Source organism: Halichoeres trimaculatus, unplaced genomic scaffold (genome assembly GCF_033239565.1).
Source record: "Halichoeres trimaculatus isolate MK-OKI-2021-1 unplaced genomic scaffold, fHalTri1.1 fHalTri1_scaffold_14, whole genome shotgun sequence".
Taxonomy (NCBI): Eukaryota; Metazoa; Chordata; class Actinopteri; order Labriformes; family Labridae; genus Halichoeres; species Halichoeres trimaculatus.
This window is the reverse complement of record NW_027437192.1, coordinates 11,143,002-11,158,327: the sequence shown is the minus strand read 5'-3', so window position 1 is coordinate 11,158,327 and position 15,326 is coordinate 11,143,002. Positions and strand designations below refer to the sequence as shown.

General features: G+C 41.1%; 1 protein-coding gene across 1 annotated transcript in view; it reads right to left on the bottom strand.

Moving 5' to 3' along the window:
- Positions 1-15,326, bottom strand: part of efna3a (ephrin-A3a) — a 175,053-nt gene that overhangs the window by 109,714 nt on the left and 50,013 nt on the right. The window contains exon 2 of the mRNA XM_074687439.1: positions 10,276-10,325. The gene's annotated coding sequence lies outside the window, so the exon portion shown is untranslated. The remainder of the gene's footprint in view (positions 1-10,275; positions 10,326-15,326) is intronic.

The following is a 15,326-nucleotide window of genomic DNA, read 5'->3' as shown; positions in this document are numbered from 1 at the left end:
GCAGCTCAGTCTTTAGTTTTTGAAGATTTTCCACGTACAGTAAAATCACCAGTTTTGATAATTGTACCTGTTTGGGTCAACAAAGTGCGAGCCCATTAGCATGTTTTCATGACCCTGCAACAAAGCCCAGTCTCTGTGTTGTGGGTTAAACATATCCAACTAATCAGTTAGAAGAACATCCAATGAAAGCATTTCTTTGCTTCAGTAATTTAACAAAGGGGTCAAAACACGTCTATAGTTTTCCAGTGTTACTTAAACCAACACTCCTGGCGCCATTTGGTAAATGTGTGTTCAACTTTCCCTGTTCTGATATTTAATGCACAGATGGCATGTAAGTGTAACTGTTTAAAATTCCAGAAAATAAAACAATCTTTTGTGTCTGGGACTGTTTTTTTTTTTTTTTTTGGTCTTGTTCTCACAGGTTGCCATGTTGTGTACTCAATCTGGCACTTAATGCATCTTTGAGGAAAATCTGGAAATGTCAGCAAAGACAGTTCAGTGAGGTCCGTTTAAAATCCCTGGTCTGATGTTTGTGAAAAGTCTGCATTTTCCTCCTCAGATCAGATCAATTGTTGATTCACCAGTTTGCCCATGTGCAAAATTCAGTCCTGTCCTACTGTTCAAAAAGACTTTACTGCTGCTCGCCTTATATCAGTGGAGTACAGTATCACAGTGACACATGGCGCCATGCCCAGAAGGCCTGCACTTGGTGCTTAGGATTTCAATCATAAGTCCAACTGATGCTCGGGTCACTCATCCCTTTGGCTCTGGATCAATCCCAGCTACTGCTGCCAAGGAAAGCCGTCACAGGGTCACTGTGTCAGGCCTGACCATCTTGCACAACCCTCTGCCTGTGGGGCGGAAGGAGCTGACTGACCTAATTAGCTGTTTGAATAATTGCCGTACTGTCTGGCATGTGGCTGATTTGGATATATGTGAGTGTGTGTGTGTGTTTGGAAGTTGTAGCGTCTACGAAACAGGGAGTGACAGCGAGAACAGATGGTCAATAGCTGGGCTCAAATGAAACGTTTTCTCTGCCTTTCATTCATTGCAGTAGATGAATCTGGGTTGTGGGTAAAGGTAGACAAGCTATTACTCTGGTCACACAACTTTGTATAGCATATCCACCTGTAAAGGATTTCACTTTAAAGTAGTTCTGCTGTGAAATCAGTCAAAGAGACTCAGTTACATGTAGAAATAAGCTTTCCAGATTATATTCAACAAAACTTGTAATGCAGGCCAATTTTAACGGGCAGTAAGAACATCCCTTCGCTTTCATTTTATTTGTATACATGGGGCCAATTCTCCATGTCCTTTTGCTTAGGATGGGATGTCCAAATGTAGAAATCATAAGGATTATGTTGAGTCACTGTGTACAGGCTATGCCAAGTTTGACTGTAATTTCTAATTTGGGACAAGGTTTGCATTTTACTACTTGCTTCAGGGTTGCAGCAGCTGAAGTAGCTTCAAAGCAAGAAAAAGTTTAACATTCTCCCTAGCTCTGAGTGGGGGAGAGTCTCATTTTTGGCATTGTTTTAAAAGATAGAATAATGTTAATTCATTCGATGATAAATCTTGTTACTTCAGCATTTGTTTTGACTTAGACATTTTTTATTAGAACCTCCGCTTGTCACTTTGTATGTTTTTAATTGGATATTTGCTTTTGTATTCTGTTTTCTTCAATTTATTATTTACTTACCAACAGTTTGGGGTTTTTTGAACTTTGTATTTTCTACTTGTACTCTTGCAAATAATTTCCCTCATAATTGATTAGCGATGGGTACCGCAATGCTGTGTTCATGTCCGGCATGGAAAATCACCTACTCTTCCACTCTCTCACACTCACAATAATGTGTTTAGGTACCTTAACATGGTACCTTTAGATTTTACGTGAATCAGTACCCGGTACTTTTGGCAGACTTTGGTCAATAAAAGTACCTAATTAAGTACCCATCCCTATAATTGATGAAGTTGCTCTTATCTGGTCATATCTTAATTGTTTGGAGGATGGGGAGATGCATAGGCTACTTTGTGTCACCATTTAGTCAAAGATATTTTAAAAACATGTTTCAAGACAAAAAGGAGAAATATAATTTGATTGCTCCTTGGACAACCATCTCTCAATCTTGATAAGGTCTAACTTTTGTCCAGGAGACATAGATAAGATACTGAGTTAAAACTCTGGTAAAACTTTTGGAAAACTGCTGTCCAGTTCTTAAAATGAGAGTACTTGTGTTTTTAAACTTTCCCCTGCCTGGATTACTTGGCTGTATCTGTTGCTAGCATAACCCAATTGGCAGGTAAACCTCCACCAGACCCTTGTTTGGTCGGTCTCCGCCTCTCTACAGTTGCGTAGCTGATAGTCAATGTGTCTGCTTCCACTGGCTCCACTCTGTAGTGTATCTGATCTATCTAGACTCAAGGATCCAGGATGGTGTGGCAAGGAGGTCAGGCATCAAAAACATTTTGATTTCTAGGTTAAAATGCTCCACGTTAATGCCAGATTGTATCCTAATCATAACCAGCGAAACCCAGCCTGGAGCCAACAGGTTAGAGGTTTTCAGGGGCTAATGTTGACAATGATTGAAAAGGTGAAAACTGGTTATTTAGCTAAAATAGTCCTCTGACAAAGCAGCCAGTGAGTGTTGATAAATGAGGGCGCATGGGGGTAATCAGTAATGGAGGGAGCCATTGCTTAGAGACTTCTAACTTTAACATATGCATGAGTGACCTCTATCTGTCAGGGAAGGTGAAAACAACCAAGAAAATTTAGCTCTAATGTGAGTTTAACTGTCCAACTAGGTCATTGTAATATTTTTGGCTGCTGCGGTTGAGAACTCAAGTTATTGATCAACCACTTTGTCTTGTTTCTTTTGTCCTGTGCCAGATCAAATGTTAAGATGATCCTCCAGACTGACCTCACGGATACAGTCCCTAACTGAAGGGCATAAAGCAACACCATCCTCTACCTAAAGCCCAATGTTTTGTCTTCTTCTTTGCTCTTTTTTATTGTCAGCATGAGCCACAGGGGGATAGGTTTATGCACCGAGAGCTATTTCAGGGAGCCTCGCAGTCTGCTCTGCTTTAAGCACTTGTACAAAGGCCAAGTGCGAAGCCTCAGAGGAGTAATGTTAGTCAGTAGTCCGGTGAGGAGGAGTAATGAGCCAAGCAATCAGTGTTGCTTGTTCACAGCACAGTGACACACAGTTGACGTGGGCACATATGGACTTCTACAAGTCTCAAGAGGGTTTTTGAGTGGAGCTACATCTGTTCTTAAGCTGAGAATACCCAGATGTGTGACGGCCTTGTTGGAGGAAAATGTCCTTCATGTTTCTTTGTCTAATGAACAAAAAGGTGATGAGAGAGGATCATCAGATCTATTCTTCCAATTTTGTCTCTATCACATGCCACACTGAGCTCCTAATGGCATGATGTTTTTCTTCTAAGTGTTAATTAATTTTCTGAGAAGAAGAAAAAGTAGAAAGTAAGTGAATTAGCAAGACTTAAATCCCACGAGAGGTTTGAAGAGAAACTTGTTTAGCTACATTAATGTTGAACTTGGAGCAAGGATGGAGAAGGTAATAGCATTCTCTGGATTGAGGATGCCTCATTATTAGCCGTGATGTGAATCGCATCAAAGCAGCTTATTATGATCATCAGTGCTCGATAGTGGAGATGGAGGTGATCCACTCCAGGGCTGAGGGCACAGCCGTAGTGTGCTATTGATTTGGCTGTTAAGAGGTGCTTGTGTTACAAAGGGCATGCATCTCAGTCTTCCATTAGGATAATTATGCTTTCTATTGCCTTTTGCACACCTCTGTGGCCCATTGAATGAATAAAATCGGGAATAATTAAGTTGCTCTTTACATGTTTTTTTAAAGAGCTGAAGAAACTTTGCAGCTATGTGCCATGTGGAAGGTTTGGCAGGTGCTAGAAGGAGAGAAATAAATACTTTCTCTGGGGAGAAGCCAACTGACATGATCAACTTTTGAAATGCTCTATGGTGATTTCTCAACAGTTCCACAAAATTATTAAATTGGCCCTCCAGAGTTGGATTTTTCAGCTGTAGAGTTTATTTTTGGGCAAGAACTTACTTCGTTAAGAAAAGTTGCTCCTCCTTAAAAGTGCTCCTTCTTGAGATGCTACTTTACCAGTTGCGCAGAAGTTGGGAAGCAGAAATTAATGTTTAATTTGAACTACTTCCTCAGGACCATATTTAAAAATAACACAAATAATAACTCACTAGATAGCTGCTATTGTTAGCATTTAGCCATTTGATTTTTAAAACTTTCTAAATCATACAAACACCTAGCTAATGATAGTGTTAGCTAAAACTGGTTCAATGAAACTTTGTTGGATGCACCATTTAACTCCCTTTTGAGTTATTAAGGATATTAGGTCATATTTCAAAGTAACGTGTTTGATAAGTAGTTGGATAATACTAAACAAGCTAACATTTAGCCATGTCTCTCATGATCAATCAGAGACAATAGGCTTACATTACTACATTAGCAATCACACTGCATGACATCAATGAGCTACACACAAATGTAATCTACAGTAATCTATATGTAATGTTAGATGACGTCTAACGATAGCATCAAATATATAAATGTTATTCAATTCTTAGCTAAAGTTAGTGCCAAATAGAAAAACTGTGTGGTTTTTAACCCCTCTCCTCTGATCAAGGAGGTCACAACAAACTTATTAGCTTCTGTTAGCAAATAGCTAATGTTAGCATTCAACCTTTTCCTTGTTAACAGGTTGTTTCTCAAGACAAGCACACACACTGTGATGAATTCTGCCAGTTTCATATCACACAGGGCTGTAACCCCCAAACTTGACACCGTGCCCTCTGAACACACACCGCTTGTGGTCCCCTTCCACCCTTTTATTCAAACCCGCCTAGGGCCTTCTCTGAGGACCTGTTTTGTTGAGAACCATTCAGTATTAGCATTTCCAAAAGGGCAATCGAGTCAGCGCGTCAGAAAACAGGGAAAGGTCACCAGGTTTCCCGCCGCTTAAAATCTCCACACTCTATCAAGTTCTTGCCTTCCTGCCACGGACCTGCTTGTGCCAAATTGAGAGATTGCCCATTTTTCTCCCCGGTGACATTAAGAGGGTCATTTGGTACTCCAGCTCCAAAAACCGTGATTGGTCTGAACAAGGCCTTTCCCCCCCAAAAAAGTGCAGCAGACAGGAATCAGTGGAATGTGGTGGCAAGATAGCAGACCCCCAGGTGATTAAGGGCTTGGCTGTGATGTGACTGGCACTGAACCTCTGGGGTGAAAACCAGCATGCTGCGATGGGAAAAAGGGCTGAGAGCTCAGGAGGGTGGTTGCGGGGGGGATTCCTCCATGAACGTGTGTCTGGCTTCCAGTGAAACTGGCGGTGCGTGCCTGGTGCGTGCTGTGTGGCAAAGCTAGCGAGGGCCCCCTTGGAGGCCGGTTCCAGCGGTGGGGGAGATGTGCTTACACGGTTGAGTTAGCTAAGCCTGCAGATCCAGAGGGGACAGAGGGGGTGGCACAGGGAGGAGAGGCAGAGCTCCAGGGAGCAGCGTGAGTCTTGGCTGTGGATAAAAGTGCTGCCTCGTGGGCACTGATATCTCCGAGTACCCCAGGGTTGACCTTGGCAAGCCTGCACTTACTGCCAACACATCTACTGGTTATAGAGACGTAAGGTTAGCATGGTGAGTAAGGTACCTCATTAAAATATCATAAGAAATCTGTTCAAATTACTGCATGGCATAAATACAGAGATCCAAAACACTGAAAGTTACTCAGGAAACCATTTAGTCTTCAAATCAACACGTTCCTGACTTCCTTCTCAAGGCTACATGTCTTAATTTCTAATGAAATGAAATTGAAACTCGAGTGATTGATATTACATTACAATGCAGTTTGGCATCTATTCAGACAGTTCAAAACTGGAAAAATATGTGTAATGGATATAATTTTTGATGTTTAAACAAAGCCAAGCCATCAAATTCAGATGCCATCAAAGCTTTCTACCTGTTTGAGGTTTTTCAAGTCTCTGATACATATGATATCTGGTTTAGTTGAGACAAGATCAAGACTTGCTTTTGATTAATTAACACTACTTCCACAAGGGAGTGTAAATCTAAAATATTTTCAACTCATTCATCTGCCCAGATTTTCCTCCTTTGCAACTTCTTACTCCTTATATTAAAGCATGTGAAAAATGAGGTGATTGCTGTAGGCGATACGCTACAGTTACAATATGCGCAATACTTACGAAGTACTACGTTACAATAGGATGGGAAGGGATATGATCATAGACTGTATAAAACATTGACCTAGTCTCCGGGATGTCACCCGTCTGTTCCTGATACAGTAAAATGAAGCCAATCCACAAACGCAACCACATTAGGTATGACACAGACCTAAAGCTTCCTTTCTTAACACCTACAGTGTGCCTGTCAGTCACATGACCTGAGCTGTGTCTCTGAATGGACATTCAAACAATTCTAATCTCTTCTAAACGGCATTGTTAGAAAAAAATTCACCCCTGTGCAGTGTGCGGGTAGCCAAATTGCACCCAAGCCGTTTTTTAACCAGGCTGTAAGTATGCTTTTTAATACCATAAAAGTTCTTTTTTTATTCTGGCTTGGTGTGTATGTGGTTTCTGGTCTTTCTGCAAGCAGCCTCAAGCGGGTCCTACATGAACAGCAACTTTTAGCACTTCCTCATAGACTTCATTTTTCTGTAGTTGCCCCTTGGATATAATACAATCAATATGGTGCAGTATGATAGAATGTGATTGGATACAGTGCTTAACAATACGTTAAGATCCAATACAATTCTTACAATTTGACACAATATATTACAGAATTTGATAGTTTAAGTTACAATATGCTTGTTGTAAGTCTTGGACTTGTATTCTTCCTACTCACAGCTGTATCTACAGCTGTATTTACAGATAACGTTCAAAGATCCACCAACACAACACAGGTGCATCTCATAAAATCAGAATAATGCGAAAAGTTCAATCTTATTCATTAGTTATTTGAAAATGTAAAAAGTTATTCTACCTCATCACATATAAACTAAGATATCTCAAGTGTTTTCCAGTTGTTTTACAATTATGCCCTTAAGCTAGAAGGGGAAAGCATCTCAGAGGTATGTATTTAGACTAAGACATTTTGAAGCCATCCACGATTTATGCTCCAAGCGCTGCTTATTGAATTAAAGTCACTGAACTACAGGCTTGAATCTTTTGATCTTTCTATTATTTGTACTTGAGCTTATCTCGGATCAATAACACACATTTCCAGAGAGTTACCACAAGTATTACAAGAAATAGCTCTGAAAATATGACATCCCCAGCACAGTTTACAGGCTCACCCTGTGTGTTTGTTTGGACCCTTTCATTCTGACAGTTTCCAGAATGTAATAATGAGCACTCTAACAAACACACTTTATCCAAACCGGTCACTTTACTCTGACTAATACTTTCCCTCCACCTGATGTCTCTCAGCTGTTGGTGTTGATGTCTTTGTCAGTCTGACAGGGTCCAAACTAATGTGAAGTGGCATACTCGGGGGTTTTGCATGGATTTCATTTCCTTCAAAGCAAATCTCCTGATTAGAATTGAAAGCAGCTCACAGGCAGGGCACAATGACTTTTACTGAATCGCCGTCATGTTGTTTTTATTCTCTCCTCCCTCCTCTCCGCCTGGCCCGTCATTGCTTCTGTCAGTCTGTAAACGACGACCGAATGTGTCTCTTCCACCTGCTCCTCCTCATCATCAGCATGTTATCATCGCCTGAACACTCTCCCTCGCTCATTGCCTCTTTTCTTTCCCCTCTGTCTCTCTTCACCTGTCCTAACCCCCCTTCCCCTCTTTCTCATTTCTCCCCTCTTTATTCCCCCTGTCCTTTTTTTATTTTTGCCTGAGCGGCATGTGGCGAGCAGGTAAATAAATCACTAAGCAGCTCTGGAGAAGATAACGAGGCAACGGGGGATACTCTGCGCTCTGCAGATGTGTGCAGATGCTTTGCCTGAAGCCACATGGAAGAGGGCCGTGCCACTTGATATATAGACACCAGATATCTGCTGCGCCCCTAGAAAAACACATGGACTCTAATCAGATACAATGAATACACACTGTTTTGAATGCATTAATATTTTCAGGCGGTCTAGTCAAGATTTTGAAGGGCAGAGAAAGAGAAAAAAGGATCTGTTTTCAATCTCTTCTCATGCTTTTTCAGATTTACCTCCACCTGAAAATGATTCATTCTCTCCCATCAGGAGTCTGAAAACGTCAAAAGGGAGAAAATATGCTCTGGATGATATTTCACTCTCGGTGATTTTACATGCTGCACATCCAGAGACAATCACTAACACGCAAAAAGGCCCAATTACATTTTCTGAAAGGGAGAAGAAAGAGACAAAATTGTGACATTAGGGTAATGAGGGGGATACTCCGTTAATGAGAAAGAGCGACACAGAAACAGAGAGAGTTTACTTCCACGCTGCCTCAGTGACAGACAAAAAGGAGCAGAGTTCAAGAACAGCGAAAGACTCAGAAAAAAAGGACTTTTAACTTGCAATTAAATCCCTGCTTTGGAGAGAGAAAAAAAAAGATTATTCTAGCCCGGAGAGGCAGAAAGCTAGCCTTCATTTAGAGAGGGAAACGGCAAAGAGGGGGAGTCGAGGTGGGTAGGAGGAGGGGTGAAGATGTGAGTAAAAGCCGCCATCAGAGATCTCCTCGTACTCAGTGACACTAACAAGCAACGCAGAGGGATTGGAAACACGAGGAGGAATAGATCGAACGTCTGACCGGCAAGGAAAAAGATAAATGAGCGGGGAAATATTATCACAGCACATTATACAACACACAGTTTGCTATGATTGCATTATACTGTTGTAATTAATGCCTGGGTGGATCTCCAAAATGAAAAGGAGGTAATTATTGCAGGAAAAATGAGCAAGGCGTGTGCATACAGAAGCATGTGTGTATGCATGTGAGTCTGCATACAGAAGCATGTGTGTATGCATGTGAGTCTGCATGCAGAACTTTGTGACATTGAGGAGTTTCCTTCCTGCTGATTAGGCAGGTGAAGTGCTACAGTATATTAGGATTTGCTCAGCTAAATGCTTCGTGGCATCCACACAATGGCTTATTTATTAACACTTGTGCCAACCATTGGCAAAGCAAATGGAAGCTCAATTAAGGCGAATAAATTAGGATTAACGCCGAAATGCAGCGCATTTTCATTTTAATTAAATGTGTTTATTATTTATTTCCAGAGGCGTTGCAGGAGGAGGATCAGACGCCTGGCTGCCTCCACGCAGGATGACACAGGCTGAAGGAGAGCAGGTAGAGGTCTTGTAATCAAAGCGCCTGCAGAGGGACACACATCATGCACACAATTTCTGTTAAAATGACACGGGTGTCATTAGTATTGATAGAAATTCAAAAAAAGGGATGAAAATCCTCGTCCCAGAGCGTGATTCTGAACACATTTATGATCCCTGCAATGCGACAGTAGGAGCCGAACCAACATGGCCCCCTTCCATTTCATTCTTTTAAAGTTACGCTTGGCGAGCTTTTATGAGCTCCTACACAAATCATATTAGATGAGTTGCCACCAAGTCATTTCTTATATATTACTGCACCTCATCACCTCCCCACAAGGAGAGAGGAGGCAAGAAATAAACCAGGGCCCCTCACTGAGAGCAACATCGCTAAATGGCAGAGAGACAGCGGAGGGGTGACACGCGTCGTGTCATCGATGTCATGGCAGCACGTCCCGCTGTCTCGTTCGGTATAATCTAACCAGCCGGGGTGGTAGACAGGCTTTTTCTGCGTGCCAGCATGGCTTGTTGGAACAGAGTTGCAATGACAAGACAGACGAAATCAGGGACAAGATGCAGGCAGAGACACAAACAGACAGACGAAATCACATAAACACTCTATATCCACCCACACATGTGCAGCTCGAGCCGTCTGCAAGGGAATCATGGAGCCGTGGTGAGTGTGTGAGAATAAAAGGCCAGACATAATTGGTATAAAATAACGCTAAGGTAATGCGAATCTTGCTACAATGAAGAAATGTTTCAAATTCAACTTAATCTTGGCAAACATCATATGGTTTTATCGAGTGCCCTGCAAAACCAAACAGAAAGGTTGTCCTTTATTTTGGTTTCAATGTCTGTTTTACATGCAAATTGCCCACAACGATGTCAGACTACAACACCGCCAAACAACATATTGAGTCTGGTTTAACACAAGAATAAAGGAGGAATTTACCGTTTTTCCTTTTTATGCTCCACGATTGGTTTCCCCGACCACACACACCTCTGAAACAGACCAAATGAGGAGATGATTAGGGATAAATGTGCCACTAAATGCACGCAGGTTCACTGAGCAACAGAAAAATCCAATCCATAAATTAGTGAAGTGCAGAGAGGCTCGTGGGAGGGAAGCAGATACACCATTATGATAATGTTTCATCAAAAAACAATTCTTGAAACATATTAAAGAATCAAAAACCACATTACCATAGAGGTAAATACAGGAGAGGGGGTATTTTCCTCCCTCACACATTTCTGTGCTGTTGATGATGTTATAAGGTAGAGGCTGAGTTTGCTCTCTTGTGTTATAGCCAGAATGACAATGTTTAAACAGATACAGACACACAATAGAGGAGGAAGGAGGATGTTTTTCTGTTTTATAACACCAAAGCTGCAGAGAGGGATGGCTTGAATGATCAGAGTCATCACTGTGACTGAAGATAATCTGTCTCACTTTACTTCAGTTTACGATCATTTGGTTTAATATGATCAAAGTGAATCCACTTTGTGATATCCGGTCATTGTTTAGATGTCAAACCTTGTTGATCAAGGAAATTAAGTTTTTTTCTATATTTCTGCTTTACATTCAACACTAAATATTAACTGAAATGGCACACACACAGGAGGATATAGTCAATAGAAACATACTGTGTTACATGGTTATCCATTAAAGAGAGGGTATTGGGATTTTTTTGTATGTTTTTTTTCTTTTTTATTTATTTCAATTTTTGGCTTTGTAATATCCCTCTGATATACCCAAAGTAGATTTACGTAATCTATAGTTTCTCACGCCAGTACTTCAGAAAACTTTATTTCAGCCTCTGTTTGAAACATCTATTTTCCACTGCTGTCTCTTTAAGTCAGGGGTCCCCAAACTTTTCCCCATCAGGGCCAAACAACTTTTCCCTTCTCTGATGGGGGTCCAGGGTCAGTTTGTAAAAAAAAGTGTGACGATTGCAGAGGTGTCCAAACGTAAATATTTATTGTTTCTCAGAAAGCCACACATAAACATATATTAATAACCCTTTCTGGGATCTTGACAGGAAAAAAAAAACAGAAAATGAAGAGTAACACTATTAATAAAAAATATGACACTATTTAAGAAATAAAAATAACTAAATAACCCTTTTCAGGTTTTTTACAGAAAAAAAGACCATGAAACATTAACTTTCTTGTAGACACCACTGTTTGCAGCTCTCTCTCATTAACTTCACTGTGAAAACCAGAAAGCAAGCAGGCTAAGAAACCGAACTAAGTGATACAACGCCTGCCAGCACTATACATTTCACTACATTTTTTTTTTTTTTCCGGGAGGGGTTTCAGATAGGGCACAAACTGAGAAGGGTGGAATAGAAAGTTATGTTCTATGCGTGTGTAAGTCTCAATCACATGGCCAGACTGATAAAAAAATCATAATCCGCCCCTGGTATTGTTTAAAAATGTGGAGGCGGGCCCTATCCGGCCCCTGGGCCATAGTTTGGGGACCACTGCTTTAAGGCTTCCACTGTCACAAACCCCCTTTTCTCTGATTGGCTAGCCTCCTAAAGGCCTATCAGGGGTAGACCTTAGTGTTAAGGCCTGTCCCTCCAATGTTTTCTGAACCAGTGAGGAAATACTGATGTAATGACCTCATCATTTCAAGTCTTGTGAAGATCCTGTTTTCAGCCAGATTCAGGGATTTCTCCAACCGAACATGTAGCAGTTTGAAAATCTGTACACATTTAGTATGAACATCCGGGATTGGTACTTCATCCGGGATTGGTACTTTATACTCAAGTTTGAAACATGTAGCAGTTTGAAAATCTGTACACATTTAGTATGAACATCCGGGATTGGTACTTCATCCGGGATTGGTACTTTATACTCAAGTTTGAAATATGTGAAACAATAATACTCCCTCTTTAACCTCTTAAGACCCAAGCTTTTGTCTGGTATACAATTTTTAATGTACCTTGCTATTTGGGATAAGTAGAATAAAGAAAGCGCATCAGCCCGGAACTGGCTTCACTTCACTGGCTACCGGTTACTTTTAAAGTGGATTTTAAAATTCTTATGTTTGTTTTTAAATGTTTAAATGGTCTTGCCCCGTCTTAGCTCTCTGAGCTTCTTCACCTCTATTTACCCCCTCGGTCCCTCAGGTCAGCCAACCAGCTGCTCCTGCAGGTACCGAGATCCAGGAAGAAGCTCAGAGGGGACAAGGCCTTCTTTAATGTTGCTCCCCGATTGTGGGACAGTCTTCTCCTGCACATAAGAGAGGCCCCTTCACTGTCTGTTTTTAAAACGCGTCTTAAAACCCATTTTTATTCTTTGGCTTCGAACCTCGGAGAGACTTAGTTTCTTTGCCCAATTTTATTCCCTTTTGTTTTCTTTAATTCACTTTTGTTTGCGTTTATTTGCTTTTAGTTGTTTGTAGTATGTTTTCTTTTTTTGTGTCTGTTTTTTCTTAATTTTTTTTATCTTTTTAATTTAATATACCTGTACAGCACTTTGTTTACAGTTTTGTTTGTTTTTAAAAGTGTTTTATAAATAAAGTTGGTATGGTAAGTAAGACCTAATAAGTATTATAACTAAACTTGGTCTTTGTACAGGAAGTTTGATTATTTGTGTTATGAGTTCTCTATTAGTTGTTTGTTAGCACTGTTATTGTACTTAAGTACATAGTTTTTTTTTTTTTACTAAAATTGGTGTAATGTTGGAATTTCACCAAGAGATGATGTGGACAGTGTCCCTACATGTAGCTAATCGGCCACAGTTTAAAAAGAATGAGGTATCATGGGTCTGAGAGGAAGAAATGTAGTGTCAAGGTCAAAAGAGGTTAACAAAGATTTGTACTTCTATACCAGCTTTAGGCTATGTTGCAGTTAAAAGTGAAAGTAACATCTCATGGTCCCTGAAATCAAATGTTCCTCATGATATTGAAAAGTGCAGAAGTGAAAAGCAGTACCTCCATGTTCCTGCAGCACAGCAGATTATCTCAGTAAGTTACCGTGAAACAGACACCTTTATTGTCTCACTGCTTGATTAGTTAGTGTGTTAAACTCTCTTAATTTGTTTTAAAAACCCAAACAGATAGCCATACTGCTCAGAGCTAGTGGAGGCAGATGGTTATGACATAATCACATAAATCATAACCCTTTGTTGTGCATTAGCTCCCCTCCACACCTGAACCCAGTAGGAGTGAAACTGAATCCTCGGCAGCACTTTCACTTTGAGTGGTATAAATACGCCTATATGTCCGTTGTCTTCTTGGCTGGATACAAGCATGAATCAGCTCTCCATTAGACTTTCATGAGGGAGCAGAAAGACAACCCACAGCTTTTTTTCCTCTTTACTTTACCTCTCTGGTCACAGAGGTAAAAGGGTGTTATTGCAAACAATGATGTATGGCACATACCCACACAGATGCATTATCATAAAGAAGAGCCCTACAGTTACATATCATTGGAGGAGAGGAGCTGAACAAAGATGGAGGCCCTGTGGTATTGTAAACACCCAGATTGGGGAGCTGTTTGAATGAGTATTGAGGAAAATTAGGTATTAATTCTGTGAGGACCCGCATTGAGAGTCACGTTGGCAGCGGTTGGCGACCAAATTAACAGAATAATGAGATTTCGACAAAAGAAAATGGAGAGAAAGGGCAAAAGAACATGATGGAGCGGACGCATGAAGGAGAAAGCAGCGAGGCAGACGTGGAAAAAAGGAGGAAAAAAAAGATGTCATTTAGGGGAAGATAGGTGTGAAAATGAGGAGGTAAATGCAGCGAGAGAAAGGGCAGAAAGGGAGTCATAAACTGCATTTATAAACACGTCTCTATAGTAACCAGTGGGTAATTTCACCAGCGAGAGCACAGGGGAGGAAGGAGGGGGACAAACTGGGCCACCATTTACCAACATCACCACAATCAGGCAAAAAAAAAAAAAAAAAGGAGGCTGGGGAAAGAAAGAAAGAATGAAAGAAAGGCTGGGGTATTGGATTTAAAAAACAAAACTGACCTCGAGGTTGTTTAGAATAGAATAAAAAAAAAAAAGAAAGGAGGAAAATACAGATGGAGAATGAAAAGCGAAGGGCCCTCACACTCATCGCTTCCCTTTAAACACAGGCAGAAAACAGGTCGTGCTCCCCCGGGGTCTATAATTCTGTGATTGGTCTGTAGTTTTTACCCTGCTGCGGGAGTGATTCTATCCTTTTCCCTTTTTTCACTGCGAGCAGCTTGCTGGGTGCTCAGAAACCCGGCTGTGTAAAATCACAAGCAGTTACGGGCCGCCTCTTCTACAGTAGGCAGGTGATAATGTCGACAGAGTAAAGACAAAAAAGGTGAGACCGAACACTGAACGTAGAGGTCATTTTTCCTGTATGGCTACGTGCTTCACATACAGCACAGAGCTGCGCTGCTTCCCTATATGTGCAATTACCCTTTAGCTGTATAGTGATTACTCGGCGTGTATGCGTGTGTATGCGTGTGTGTGCAAGTGTGCGTGTCTTTTGCTGTTGTTGTTATTTCATCATTGACGCCCTGCTACTCGAGTCATAATGTTTTCTAATGTACTGTAACAAACAGCCGTTCTCCATTACTGTATGTGTCTTTTCATCTCCCCAGTGGCTCCATCTTCATCTCCCACAATCACACACACACATTCACAAACACCGCACACACACACACACGTCATGTAATGCACAATGAAAGCATGAGTGGAATTTTATGCAAGATCAGCCTCAACAACCACTTCAAGAAGTCCTTCAGGATAATGTGTCTGGAAGAATCCGACACACACACACACACACAGGCCCTGACATGCATAGAGTACTACATCTGGAGTGTGTGATGCACTGTTTGATCGAGCCGTCATCCAAGACCCGGAGAGAAAATTTTTAATCTACATTCAAATTTATGACAGTTTCCATTGACCAGGAGTGTTTGAGCCAAGGGGATGAGGTGGCGTTCTTTTACACTCAATCTCTCTTTGCAAAGACAATCTGGGTGCAGCTCTGCCCCTCGCTGCCCTCTTC